The sequence below is a fragment of the Vanessa cardui genome, chromosome 21 (assembly GCF_905220365.1).
Source record: "Vanessa cardui chromosome 21, ilVanCard2.1, whole genome shotgun sequence".
NCBI classification, from domain to species: domain Eukaryota; kingdom Metazoa; phylum Arthropoda; class Insecta; order Lepidoptera; family Nymphalidae; genus Vanessa; species Vanessa cardui.
The window spans coordinates 8,868,536-8,884,639 of NC_061143.1; the positions used below are offsets into that span (position 1 = coordinate 8,868,536).

Sequence of the window (16,104 nt, forward strand, 5' to 3'; positions counted from 1 at the left end):
CTATTTCCTTATGAGGGAAGAAGCCTTTGTCCAGTGTATCGTCACACTGGATAAAGGCTTATTTGGGATCTTAAATGGCATTACAAATTGTACATTGAAAATTATAATAATTTAAATATGATCATTTTCCCTTCTTGACTTCGTACGGCTAGAATTTATACAAAAAAAGAGGGGTATGGCCCTCTTTTTTCTAAACCTTTTAAACCTTAAGGCAGGCTTTACATAGTAACATTCAGTTTTTTGGAGCTGTAATAAATATTAATGCGTCATAACATCGCTAATACCCCACTAACCCTAGGAGCTAACACGATGTATACTATATATTTGTTGTCACACTGGCTGCCTTCAAACGGCCAACCAATATTGTTAAGTATTGCTCAAGGTACACAGAGGGGTTTGCACAAAATTCTACCGACAAGTATAATATCCAAGTATAGCAGTCGGTCTGGCAAGATTGTCAGGACAAATAATGCTTGTCGTAGTCTCGATGTATTGTAGATAATTAATAAAAGTACAATTTAATATTTGATAGTGTAGTTCATCCTTGAATAAATCGAAATGTCAAGTAGGCAACAATGAACAGACGGGTTCTTGAAATATTAAATAAAAAAATGGCTTTTGTTGTTGGAAATAAATTTTAATGTAATGTACAATTAAATGGTAGATCAGTGATGGGGTGTAGCAAAACATACCTACTTTATTTTGCTTCTGGTGGTCCTTACAAGTTGTGGTATAAGGTATTTTTACTATATGTCATAGATGCAATAATTTCAGCTAATAATAACTATTTAACTACACACAACTAATAAATATTATAAATTCAATTTTTACATTGATATTAAAATTAGAATTGTAATACTTAATGCCATTTTTATAAAGCTGATATTTAAAAGCGCTAATCTTTAGATATTTAAGTTCAAAGTTTTATGGAAAAAGAGCAGCGGTAATTAGAAAGCTGTTTCGCGGGTAGTTATAATATTTATTCTTAAAGTTTGGCGGTTCGTGTCTTCTTTGAAAAACTATATTTTTTCAATCAATTTTGATAGTTAGAGCCCATTATGTATTAGTTGAAAGCGTTTTGATAGTTTATCATTTTTACTAAACATTTTAACTTAGCCTTATGGCGTTATATATTTACTATGATATATGTATATTATTGTACACTGACATATAACTATAGACAATAAAAACTATAATGCAAAAATAAAATACATCAAATATGTTTTCTTTTTTCATTTTCACAGTACAACATAAACACAATTTAAAAAAATGTGATTCGGAGTTCTTACGTTATTTAAACCGTTCAAAATATGCTCGAATATAAACGCATGATTTAAAGTTTTGACATGATTCAGACTCTCACCGCTACATGAAGGTTTTCTCACGATGTTTTCATAAAAAATATAAACACAGATGAATATATAAATTCAGTAAGATTGAAGTCTTCCTAGCACTTTAATAGTGTTTATTTACCCAGTCAAATTCAGTTATCAGAGCATGATGTTCAAATTTCAAATTACATTGAAACGAACATATATCTGTCCCTTTCGTAATTTATTTAAATAAATATCATAATAATATCAAATATATTCATTTAATGAAATTTTCGTTAACACTTTGTTGATTTTATTTGTCAATAAACGGCAATATTAGGACTGCATTTTTTAAAGAAACGTATTACAAAAATCAATGAAAGCAGTAAAAAGTGTAAGCAAAGTACGGAACAGAAGAGATCGCTTCTTGATCAATACTTACTAAAAATATAAAAACTTCAATTTTCCCGCGCGAAATCGACTAGTAAGTAATAATAACAAATATGATAAATTAAAAAAAAAAATTGTAAACGAAAATATATTTTAGTTAAACCGCACGAAGATAGCTTGAAATTCCATTGAAATAAACTGTACAATAATCTATAAAGGAAAATAATAATTAGTGCCACACTAGTTCACGTCTAGTTCAACACAATCTAATGATACGCGTATTTTATTTAAAAGAAACGATGTTATAATTGTCTATTAAACGAGCGTTATCCAGTCCGGGGCAAAATCTCAGCGTAAAAAGCAGGTTCCTCGGATAAGGTTACCTATTACGGCTGGATGCCGCGCGCTGCGGGTTTTTGTATGACACGTCGCATAAAGCACGAGATGAGAGGATCCGAGGAAAGTTACGACTTTACGATATCTGTGTTCACTTTTTAGCGACTGAGGGAAGTATTTTTCGTATTTTCAAGGAAGTTTCGCTTTTAGGAATCCACGTATGTGTGCGTGTGCACGTGAATGTTGCGTATGTGGGTTTTTTGTCGTTAAATGCTCGATGGGTTTTTGAGTGTCATTTTAATGGAAAATTTCATTTTGGGTACATTCGTTGAAATTGTATTTTAAAAGTTTGGGAAGCGATAATATTGTGTTATAATATATGTCAAGTTTTATTTAAGTCTACTAATAATCATAAGTCTCAATATATAATAACATAGTCATCAAACGAATCACAAATCAAGTACTGTATCTGTATATGTATATGTATATATATGTATAAGTATCCTATCTAGGCTAATTAAATAACCTGTGTTAAGGATAATCAGTCCTCATTCCGAAAGTCGACATAACTAAAATACACTAGAAATATCGCCTAAGTAATATACACAAAACATATCTTTTAAATAAAACTAGTTATAACGGATTTTAATCGCGTATATTAATTATTTTGGACATCCCGACGTTTCATATATAACATATCTTATGTAAAATATTTGTAGGTAAATAGTATATCAAAAATTTACTATAAACTAAATAAATTTACTTTTAAATAATGTGCGAAATAAAAATACGAATTGAACGTATTACCTTGTATCATGTTTCAACTATTTTAATTTGAAAGGTATAATATAATCGAAGCGAGGAGTTTAAAGTACATAAAAGGGATAAATAAGGAACTGGCAATGATTAATAGATTACTTTTACCTTAAAGAAAGATAGATAAAAAGCAAAGAATGAATTGCAAAAGCATGGCTTTACTTGATAGAACAAAATACGACGCAGTAGTGCTACAGCGTTTCGTTTGAGCTGCTTTGACAAATAATGAAACGACAGGAGCTAATAGAAATATGTATATTTCTTTTTCTGATAATTATGTCAGTCGGTTTGTTTGTATGTCTGTTCGCTTTCATGGCTAAATCGGTCAACTGAATTTGATGACATTTGGTAGTAAGCTTGAACTCCAAGGCAGGGTATAACGTCACTTTTTTCTTTGTATTGTCATAGTAAAAAGTTTTCATCATAATTCGTGTGTAACTCTAATGTTCTTTTAGTCCTAGACCATGTATCTAGATCTTATTCTAGTTGTACGAACCCGTAAGAGTTCATTAGAGATCATTTAAAAATATGTAATTTTTAACGGTAGAAGTATCGGTAAGGTAGGTTTATAATATATTTTTTTATTCAGTGTAACTTAATTCATTCTTAAATTAATAACAATATAAACTAGGAACTTATAAATTTAAAATAATTAACTAAAAGAAAAATATTTTGTTAGAGAAATGTCTTGAGGCTTTTACAAACTGGATATCGCCACTAGTATTTTTATTATAACCGCTTTTTTTCACAAATCACACGAGCGTATCGTATTCGAATCCCGCATCGTGTGTCGTTGTCCTACCGCACTATAATCTGCGCGTACACACTCCGAAATTACAATCAAAATGGCGGCAACCGTGTCATTTCGCGGGTCGATGTGGTCATCCGATCTGATCCTAATTACAGTTTCTTATAGAGTCCGGTTACGATTTGTACGACATCGATAGCCTACCTGCCTATAAAAAGTTGTTTTGCTCGCATGAAGCGTTGCTTTTTTATTCTTATGCATTAGCATTTCCCTCCTGGATAGCTCTCGATAATAAATCGAATTGATACATATATTGAATAAATGTTGCCAGGTTTTAAACGTTTTGTAACTTTTTCACGTGTGCTGTCGTTTTTTTTTTTAAAGAATTCGTTTGTATTTAAAATATCTCAATCGAAATTTTCATTTCTATATATGACCAGAGGGCGAATTAATAATCTTAAAAACTTAAACGAGAGATTGTTATGAACATCGCACTAATTCCTTAATATACGTGACGTGTATTACTCTACATTCGAGCCTTTTTACCTCCATCAGTATTATTGAACATGCCAGGACCACCTGTATGGGAGTCCGAAATTAAATAAAAAAGTGACATTCTCTCAAAATTTTCGACTTAAGAATTAATTGTGATCGAAATACATGATTTTAATTCAAGGAGGTTCTCACTGTTATGTCAATATTTGGTCTGTTGCTATTGAGACCACTTTATTAGTTTTGGTGTCGATTGGACGCGTTTGTCCGATTTCTCTTAATCATCAATAATTAATGATGACCGGCCGCCAGCATAATTAAAACAAATACCTCGTTTTGTTAACGGAATTTTTGATTTTTTTTTTACTTTTTAAATTTAACTTGAAATCGATGCATTGGTTCTTTAGATACATTTTCGTTTGTTTGATGGTACTTGTTTATTTCAACGAAATTATATTCATCAACAAATATACAATATATGTTACAAGATATATATTTAAACGTATCCTTTTTATACGTCGAATAAATTTACAATAATAAAATCTTTGGACAGCGGTGTTTTTTTTAAGTTACAAAAATTATAGTAAGGTATTTTCTATTACACTTTTTATATTGTTTTGTGTTAACTACACGTTAATAGATACAAAATAACAAATTTACTTTGGCATTATTTACTTTACTTTTACTTATTTTAAAACTCTTTATAAAGGTCCTATTAGAGCGTCTTTATACGGCATTCAAACGACTTTAAACGCCACTTAATAGCAAAATCAAAAAACTCTGCTTACTTCGATTGCTCTTTAATTCTTGTGCAATGATCGTAAAATATTCTTCAATTAGTCAAGTAAGAGTCAAGACGATTTATTTACAGTCGTGTCGAGTTATATTCTATGTGCGGATTTTATCTCTGAACGATAGTATTCACAGTTATTTTTTAATTGTTTTTTTTTTAATGTGTATCAAGTTTGAGCAGTTTGGTAGTAGTAAAGTAACAGCCTGTAAATTTCCCATTAAGGAGAGGGTTTGGAACATATTCCACCACGCTGTTCCAATGCGGGTTGGTGGAATGCACATGTGCCAGAATTTCAATGAAATTAGACACATGCAGGTTTCCTCACGATGTTTTCCTTCACCACCGTAGTGGTGATTGTCTGGGTTTGAACCCGAAGTCATCTTTTAAGATGCACGTGTTCTAAACACTGGGCCATCTCTGCTCTGCTCTGTTGGTAGTAATATTCGGTCAAATTTAATATGTGAACATATCTTAATATCTACACTGTGAATTATTATTTTTTATATTTGGTGGACGGACGAGATGGTACCTCCGTACCATCAACGGCAAGTGGCGGTAACGTATTAATAAGTTTTGTATTGATAATAAAATTTCTTAAAAATGTTTTCATCATTACAGATTTTATGTATTATGAATTCTGATTCAATGTATATTGTGTTTATAAGTAACCATAAGTATTGTAAAATTTGTTCTCTAAACCCATTTAATTCTTTTAACTTGCAAGGCTAAGGACGAACTGGATAATGACACTACGCGATTTTTATTCCGGCATTAAAAATCGCACCGAATACGTCTAATTTGTAAGAATAGGTTCTCTAGCGAATTTTAAAATCGCAAATGCGTATATTTTATTTCAAATTTTCAAAATAATACTTATACGTCATTCATGACATTTAAATATATTTTCAATTTATATTTATTAAATAACAACTACAACAGCCTGTAAATTTCCCACTGCTGTGCTAAGGCCTCCTCTCCCATTCGAGGAGAGATTTGGAACATATTGCACACTGTTCCAATGCGGGTTGGTGGAATACACATGTGGCAGAATTTCTATAAAATTAGACACATGCAGGTTTCCTCATTATATTTTCGTTCACCGCCGAGCACGAAATGAATTATAAAAACAAATTAAGCATATGAATATTCAGAGGCGGTCGCCTGGGTTTGAACCCGTAATCACCGGTTAAGATACTCGCGTTCTAACCACTAGGCCATCTCGGCTATTTAAAAAGTATAAGTAATTCATTCATTGTAATAAAGAAAATTAAAATGAAAATAATCGAAACATTCACGCAGGTGGCTTTAACGACAACTTGTATATCTTGTTAATAATTTAAAACAAATTGTTCCGTGACGTAGTTTATTCTATTTGTCGCTGTACAATCGTACACGTTGACGGAGTTATCACTCTATTGTATGGCTCACTGACTGTTACATACATAGCCTTAATAATTTGCTGTGGAATGTGAAATTTAGCATAAATTGCAATTGGTTTTATATCGACTTTACTTAAATTTATTTTGTCAAATGACTTTAAATTTTGTGTTAAATTTAATTATTGTGTCGAAAAAAATAATAAAGCGTGGTTATGTATTTTATATTTTTATTTATTTTGTAATATATTCAAATGTCGAATTTAATAAAGATAGATGAGGTTTTAATCAAATATTAGAACATAAACACGGAGGAGATAATAAATCACTTATGTGAATTAATTATTAATAGTTCTACTTATACATAAAAATAAACACCAAGCATGATTAATTTGATAGATTGAGACTTAATCATAATCATCTATATATATAATAACATTGGATTGTCTGTTTGTAATATTAAAATAACTGTTTTTTACTAAATAAGTATACAGGGAACATAAACGATTTTTTTGACAATTTTTGTGTGTCTGTCTGTCTATTTGTTCCGGCTATATAATAACTGGACCAATTCTCACTGGCAGATAGCCAATGTGATAAGGAGTAACTTAGGCTGAAACAATAACTTTTTTGTTAAATCAATCGCTCACGAAGACACAGGCACAGCTAGTTTTATATATATCTTGATAACTTTTTGTCATCTGTCAATATTATGTTATTTATAAAATGACTGTTTGTTCGTTCACATTATATGCGTCTGGGTATCATCAGATTGAGATAAATCTTCAAACAGTGCCTAAGTACCTACTAATGCCATTACAATAGGTGATATGCAATTTGTATCAATCAATTGTTTATTTTTAAATTTAAAAATGCATCGATAGTTGCCAGTATTTAATTTATGTTTTTTTTTAATATTACCATGAGCTTAAGCGCCATCTCATAAATCCACGACAACTAAAGCACTTGAAGTGACACTGTGGAGGATTATTCTTACTTAAATAGATATTAATGAAAATTTAAAAGTTTTATCGATACATTTTCACGGTATCTCTCTACGGAGGAGAGTAATCTAAGAGTATAACGTTGTATATGAAATGAGTGATATTATAACTTCAGCAGCGACTTTGACGGATTGATGAAGGTATAAAGCAATCCTCTGTTACTTTATTTAGACATGTACGATCTATCGATGTAAATAAAAAATCTGTTCACTTAGGACATGTTCCATTGTATATGTATAGGGTTATTTGCACACGAGATGTACGATAAGTATCTTGTTTTAATTTAAAAACAGGAAGAGAATAAATTTTTATTAATATTTATGATGTGAGAATTTATTATAATGATAAGATATATTGGTACTTATTTATGGATGTTTAGAAAACCTTATTTATGATTGTATTTGGTTTAGTTTTCTATCATATAACATTATTTTTTTTTAGTCAAGGTGATTAATATGGACTAATTACAGCTTTATAAAGTTTAGTTGCAATACAGATACCAATGTATGTAAAGGATGGCTTTCTATGTCAAAACTGAATATCATCCAACTCTACTAAAAATTACTCTATACATAGAGTAGCTTTTAAATTTCCCACGGCACTAAAGTCTTTCTCATTAATGTGAAGGATTGAATCTAATTTCACCAAACTAATTTAATGTTTAAGCACTAAAAACATAAAATATGCGGCGTAATTTTATTGAAATTAGTTACATACCTGGTTTTCTCAAGATGTTCTTCTTTACCAAAATAATACCAGCAAATCCGAATAAAAGCGGAAAGTCGAAGAAAACAGGTGATCCTGTTTTTTTCGACTTTCCGCTTTTATTACATTCTTACGTGAAAACATCTGATTTTTTTATTATTGACCCGAACTAGGCTTTGAACACGGAACTTCGGGATCTGTAGCCTTATGTACACCCTACACTAACGAGGCAGTCAAAGTTTCTAATATGTTAAGTTCAACGTATTGGTTCGCGTATCAGATAATTGCTTACAAGGAAATTGAAAGTCTAACCGCCATTAGCTAGTAAATATACGAAATACAGTTTAAGAAATGTTGTTTCGATAATTAACTTAAAAGCCGAGATGAATCAATGGTTAGATCACATGAACCTTAGAGTACGGGTTCGAATCCGTTTTGTGCAGTGAAGTGAAAAATAGTTGGGAAATCCACCAATTCCCATTGGTGCAGCATCATGGAATAAAGTAATTCCAAGAGTAACTCCAAGAGCAGTGGAGACCGCGACACAGCAAACGCAGTATAGGACGTCCTCGGGCACGGTGGAGTGATGAATTACGCAAGAAGGTTGGCAGGAGGAAGGTTGGAAGGTTGGATGCGAGTAGCCAAAAAACGATCACAGTGGCGTGCAATTGGAGAGGCCTACGTCGAGCAGTGGACTGACATGGGCTGTTGATGATGAAGGGCAGTGAATTAGATCAGTTGTGAGATGATTACCAAAAATATGACTTAATATTAAATATAAAAGTTAAATGAAGCATTTTGGAAACGAAATTCTACCATCGTACACGTTTTCTACATACAATATTTCGTAAGGCTTATACATGGCTAATTGCCCTATAGAAATTAATTCGAAGTCGGCTTGTCTGTCGATGGATTGTCGTGTGAATGGTGGGTAGACGCCGTGGCGCTGATAATGGTGTAATCTGATCACATTCATGTAATGTATCGCAGGCGATACGTAGGTGGACCTTTAGATTTGCCTTCTGCTGTGCCCAAGTTTAGTTTATTTTATAGTACCTACTTTTACACTACTATCTTTCACCCGCGGCTTTGTCCAAAGTCTGTTTGGTTGTTAGTTATATTATATCAGGCTAGAGTAAAAGAAAACATCTACATTCGTCTAGCTAAACATACGAACTTTCACATTTATAATATTAGTAGATTTAATAGTTGTCACTCCTGCCTCTGTCGTTATTGCTAGATGATTAGATTCCATTTAGAAATCGTTTTTGGTTACATTTCAATTTACACATTTTTATTGATGGATATGTTTTCCAAAGAATCGAGATGGTCCTGTGGTTAGAACGCGTGCATCTTAACCGATGATTGCGGGTTCAAACCCACACAAGCACCGCTGATTCATGTGCTTAATTTGTCTTTATAATTCATCTCGTGCTCAACGGTGAAGGAAAACATCGTGAGGAAACCTGCATGTGACAAATTTCATAGAAATTCTGCTACATGTGTATTCCACCAACCCACATTGGAACAGCGTGGTGGAATATGTTCCAAATCTTCTCCTCAAAGGGAGAGAAGACCTTTAGCCCAGCAGTGGGAATTTACAGGCTGTTGTTGTTGTTGTTGTGATGTTTTCTAAAACTATAAGCTTCAGTTGTATAGTTTTTTGTGAGAAGTTAAAAAAACTAATGACTAGATGATCAATTATTATTAAAAATATAACAATCTTAAAAATTGTCATACCATTACATCGATTGCTGAGATTCAAAACGTCAGATGTGGTTATATATAATATATGTTGAGTAAACCCGTTTGCGCAATCAAGCGCGTGCTTATTACCGCATAAAGCAAAACAAAATGCGGGGTATATACAAATGTCAAAGATTTAGACCGCGTGGCGTTTGGGTTACACACACATACACGTTAATAGCGTACAACACACACTAATGTGTGCGTTCGTTGTTTGCAGTTATTATTTGTAAGCTGTAATATCAATTTTGAAAAAAGAAAGTATTCTTTTTTTTTAAATTTCGAATCACATAAGTAATCACACTCGCCCAAAGCCAATGGGCAAGGTAGGAAATAAAAACTAGTTCTTATCTTGAATGCGAAGCCATCTGTGGTATCTAACATTTTATAAATAATTAGTGGTTTAATGTTAAGAGTATATTAAACCAATTAGCAATCCAATACCAAGTACCGAACGAAGGATTGAAAAGCGTGTGAACCAATCAATCAAAATGAAATTCAAAATTTACTTTTTTCAAGCACTTTCGAATCGTCATTTAAAAACTATATTAAGTAAAGCTACCACCAGTTCGAAATATAGATTCTACCGAAAAGAACCGACAAGAGATCCAGGAGTTACGTTAGCTTAGTTTAACATCAGTGTTAATTAAAGATATAATTTAAAAAAAAAAAACATAAGGTAAAAAATATCTAGATTAATAACTGTGCATAACAAGGACTTAACAGACAATTCTCACTAGCATTTTCCTAATAGTTCGCTACTTACTCGGAAGCCAAGTGGTAACCGAGCAACGGTGTACGGTAATTGTACAGATAACCGCAATGTCACTACGAAATCATGCTTATCAACCGCGTAATTCTGTCTAATCATTGCCTCTCATTGCTAGGTATTATACTCTGATTATGTAAACATTTCAATCTCGTATTGTAATAAATATTTCTATAAAATAAAACAAAGTCGCTTTCTCTCTCCCTATGTCCGTTGTACACTTAAATTTTTAAAATTACGCAACGGATTTTGCAATTTTTTTAATAGATAGAGTGACTCCAGAGGAAGGTTTTTGTATATAATGGACAATATAGTAAAGAAACACTGATAATTTTAGAAGCTTGTAATGTGATGTCGTAAATAAACAAATTCTGTAGTATATTTAGTATCAGTATTGTACCCGTGACGATTCGGGGCGGGTCGCTAGTAAAAATCTTAAATTATAATGTTTTTATCTTCATATGGCATAAAACGCTATAATTTAATTAGGACGATTTAAAAATAAGTTTTATGAGAGAAAACTTGGTCCTTATGGCATGCTTTACGAATACTGTTTTCCTTTATTGCTAAACTCGAGATAAATTATAAACACAAATTAATCAAATGAAAATCAAGTGGTACTTGAACGGTAACTTACGATAAGGTTTTTTGTACGTATTGTAATTACTTCGTAGATATGTCCGTGGCTTTGTTGTATGATATTATTTAAAATATTAATTATGCTATTTTAATGTGACTGTATTTTATTGCCAGAAAAAGATTTTTTGGATTGTCAGTTATTATTTATGTTGTCTGACCACTGAGCCATTTGGGCTTTCCATCAGGCCTGTGCTATCTGTTATACGTTATATTATTGATATGAACTTTGTTAATGGATTTACTCAAATTTATTAAGAAAAAAAGAACTATTTGATCTAACTCTTTGTATGTTTTGTTGTTTTATTAAGCATATTAGTACAGTATTTATTTAAAAGTTTTCTCATTAATTTAATTATAAGTTGAAGAAATTATTCTCGTAAAAAAAGTTTAAGACGCCTCAATAATTGTTGCAGCCATTTAAAGAAACCTTTTCAAAGAATTTCACCTTTTATTTCTCCCTCAGGGAGCGAGATAAATAAATTTTCGACTCATAATTAGAATGGGAGTGGATAATCGTAGTCGCGACATTCCTTAAAGGGGAAAGAGTGGAAAAACTGCGAATAAAAGAAACGTGCGAACACAGCGTCGGACGATTGAGCACAAATGAAAGGGCGCCGGACTGAGGGCAAAATCAGGAAAACAATTGGAACAGCGACCGCTATGGAGACGCATTCGTCATATTTAATTATTATTTGAAACATGATTCACTGTCTTTAGCCAAAGACTTTTGTGATTTAAAAAAGGATTACACAGCCGAAATGGTTGAGTGACTACAAAACTTTTATATTAATTGTCAATAGTGGGTTTAAGTTAGGGCTTGCACCACTGAGTTTTATGTGCTAAGATTGTCTTCCAGTATATCTCGCGCTTTTCACTTCAAATTCTCCTGACGATGTCCAACAACTCGTAGTGAAGCATTATGACGGATTGAGCTCCATGTATTTTGAGCAGTGAGACATTATTTACCAGCTGATATTACCACACCTATATACCTAGGTACTATTGAAATGAAATTAGCTTATGTTTGGACACTCATTTGAATAATGAACATTTAATGATTATCATAGCACAAAAAGCATATATTTATATTGAAACATCTTTCATTTAAAGATAAGAGAAGAAGACCAACATAAATAAATAGCTACAGTTGAGTTATACCAAGAAAGGCTTACTTTTAATTGAAAAATTATAAGTGTCCTTTGTCGTAATTGGTCACTGTAACTTTTTGTTCACATTAAACAAGATCTTTCATTAATCTATTCCATATCTTTCATGAGCCACATTTGCAGGCTGCGTCGAACAAATGGGGTGTGAGAATTAAAAGGCGCTCAGCGTCCCGTTGCCTCTATTAGCCGTTTTGATTATTGGCAGACTTTAAAACGGAATTAGGACTGTTTAAACGACATTTCTCTTTCCTTATACATCTGCAGCTGCCTTGTTTGAAATGAAGATCATTTTTTTATGTCATTTTATGGTATAAAGATAAACAATCAAATTAACTTTGATATCCAAAATGATAAATATAAAGGATTATAATTCAAATATACTACTGACTTGTTGATGTAATGACTACTTATATAGCAACAGACCCGAAGACTGGGACTTAAATCTTTTTTTTTATTTCGTCGTTTACACCACATACTTACTTAATTGGTGGTAGGGGTTTGTGCAAGCCCGTCTGGGTATTTACCACTCACTCACCAGTTATTCTACCGCCAAACAACAGTGCTCAGTATTGTTGTGTTCCGATTTGTAGAGTGAGTGAGCCAGTGTAACTACAGGCACAAGGGACATAACATCTTAGTTCCCAAGGTTGGTGGTGGTTTCTTACAGCGTCATTGTCTGTGGGTGTTGGATTGTTACACTCGGCAGCGAGATATCTGCCTTAGCCACTGCCAAGAAATGCCTTTAGGGTTTCCATGTAAAATTTTTCATCAAGGTGTAATGACCGTTCCTGCTTCTGAGAAGTTTTATGAACTTGTCTGAAAGGTTTTCAGAGAGAGAGAGGCCGGACTTATAAAGTTGGTATTATATTCTCTTCTGAATCATGTAAAGTCTAGTCTTCTCGGATCGCCGTGCCATTGAATTATGAGAGGGTTTCTTTTTCTTAAGTATATGTGTATATCGGACTAGGCTATTGGTTGACTTTAATTTATTTCCAAAGAAAATAATGAAATTAATATGGTAGTTAAGTTAAGGGAATTTTCATTCCGTACCGTTGGTAATGTTTAATTTGACAATTAATAAGTAAGTGTAATGCTTCTGTATGGAACAAAATAATTTGTGTAAGATTGGCTATGTCACAAAAGGCGGTAAAAAAGTAAAAAGTAAAGTAACAGCCTGGAAATTTCCCACTGCTGGGCTAATGGCCTCCTCTCCCAATAATGAGAGAGTTTAGAACATATTCCACCACGCTGTTCCAATGTGGGTTGGTGGAATGCACATGTTGCAGAATTTCAATGAAATTAGACACATGCAGGTTTCCTCACGATGTTTTCCTTCACCGCCGAGGCGAAATAAATTATAAACACAAATTAAGCTCATATATATATATATATATATATATATATATATATATATATATATATATATATATATATATATATATATATATATATATATATATATATATATATATATATATATATATATGCCTGGGTTTTAACCCGAAATCATCGGTTAAGATGCACGTGTTTTAACCATTGGGCCATCTCGGCTCGGCGATATGTAAATTTTTTTTAAACATATCAATAAAACCTTAAGACCTTTCATTATATGTATAGGTACATATATTTACAATCCGTTATTAATATAAAAATGATTCCAGCTAAGAATACACTTGTAAAGTTACGAGAAACGCTTAAACTTATGAATTTGTCACAGTTAAATTAACAGAGCGTTCGCGGTATGCAGTATATTTATGTCCGCCATTACCTCGTACAAGGCAACAGTGACAAAACTCACACTTTATAGTCTATTTGTTTTATTGAATAAATAATTTTATTATCTGTGCCGGAGAGTTATGATACGTCTGCGGCGTGTGGGGAGTGAAGACAAATCGCGTGACTGTGGGGGGCTTTGGAAGGGTTATGGAATATGAGATGGCGTTTTGACGCTGCGTTTTTGACGCTCCGCTGACTAATTGATGTCATATATAACTATATATGAAGTAATTAATATGTATCCTTTACCGTGTAAATTGGAAGATTCTAATATTTCTTTTGACGTCTATTGATAATGTTATATAAAATGAAGTAAGGAGTGAATTAACAATTATAAACGTCTTGGTTTTATTTACTTTATTTCAGTTTTTGTTTCAGAAATAATGAATTTGTTAAGACTAATAGCGGACGTTGTGCATAGTTATTTGTTAGTTCTTAAGCCGATTTAGATTCATGAGTAATTTTGATGAATATCACCACTAAATATTATCATTTTTATCCTATTACTATTGTATTTACACTGTTTTTTGACATTTCATTTCATTCTATGGTTGATAACGAGTTTATTCTAACAGAATAACTCTATTTATTACTAGTGGTGGATTGTGAATCGTAATTAAAAGTCGCTGTTACGAATCCAGGTAAATAATAGTAAGGACTTTTAGCCGTTATAGCAGGTACCACTCACTCATTAGTTTAATTTTACCATACAAGAGCCAATCTGATGAGTATAAGAAACATAATATCTTCGTTGATCAATTATGACAAATGAAAATTAGATGTTTTAAGGAGTTATTCATATATTCCACTTAAATGTTTTAATAATTTATTTAATCAAGTTAATGATAGTTTGACGCCGAGATAGCCTAGTTATAGAAACATATGAATTTTAAGGGAAAATGATTTTGTACTTCTTAGTTTTATTGTGCCCTAAATTATTTTTAATATTCATCCAACACTCGGTTACGAAGGAAATAATAATGAGATAGCTTGCATGTGTTGGGTGGAATTCTGCCACTGGTCCAACATTATGGTGCATCCGCATTAAAGTAGCATCGTTTTATAAGCTCGAATAGCCTTCTTCTCACGATATGAATGCGTGAATTTCACGCCAACAATTCATCATTTATTTTAATATCAGTTTATTAATTTTTAAACAGTATTTAATTTAATTTGAATTGTATTATAAATACATCGTTGCTTCATTTTCATTAACAGAAAATAAATACAAGTAATAATTCTCAATTTCTCAGTAAAAGACATCTGCCGAACAGCTAAATTACCATCAAAACCACATAAAGCATCGTCGCGTGGCGATATCTCGCTACACTTTCATTAAAACAAACAGAATACAAGCAAAACGAATCCCACCATTAATTAACTCCAACACATAACGAGCGCTGTCTCGATTGCGTCTCATTCACAAATTACTTAGAACTTGCTTTTATTATGCTACTTCGTTCGTTTTAATATTGAATTTTTATTATTTTTTTTTTAAATCTATTTTTTTCTTTTAAACATAAACAATATTTTTTTAAGCTTGTAGATCAAAAATCAAAATCAAAATTTACTTTATTCGAGTATGCTTTTACAAGCACTTTTGGATTTCATTTAACTTAAATAAAACTAGTTTAGGATTTTAATCGCGTATATTAATTATTTTGGACATCCCGACGTTTCGAGCACTTTACAGCGTTTACCCGAACTTTTACAAGGGTACCCGTGACCACGAACGTTAAATAGTTTTATTTTAATGTGTAATAATCGCGAAAATTTAAGACGTCATTTAACTTTCTTTTTATATTAAGTGAAGCTACCACCGGTTCGGAAATTAGATTCTATCGAAAAGAACCGGCAAGAAACTCAGTAGCTACTATCTTAACATTTAAAAAAACAGTCACGTTAGTTAATTACAATTATATATGTATGATATCGTTTCTTATAATTATTTAGTATTATGTCACCCTGGACAAAGTGTCTTTGTCCTTCTCGACCTCGTTTAAGTTAATCTCTACATGAATGCTGCAGCGTTACT

General features: G+C 32.1%; 1 protein-coding gene across 3 annotated transcripts in view; it reads left to right on the forward strand.

Annotated features, from left to right (window-relative positions):
• Positions 1–16,104, forward strand: part of LOC124538820 (protein trachealess) — a 197,199-nt gene that overhangs the window by 2,957 nt on the left and 178,138 nt on the right. The window lies entirely within an intron of this gene.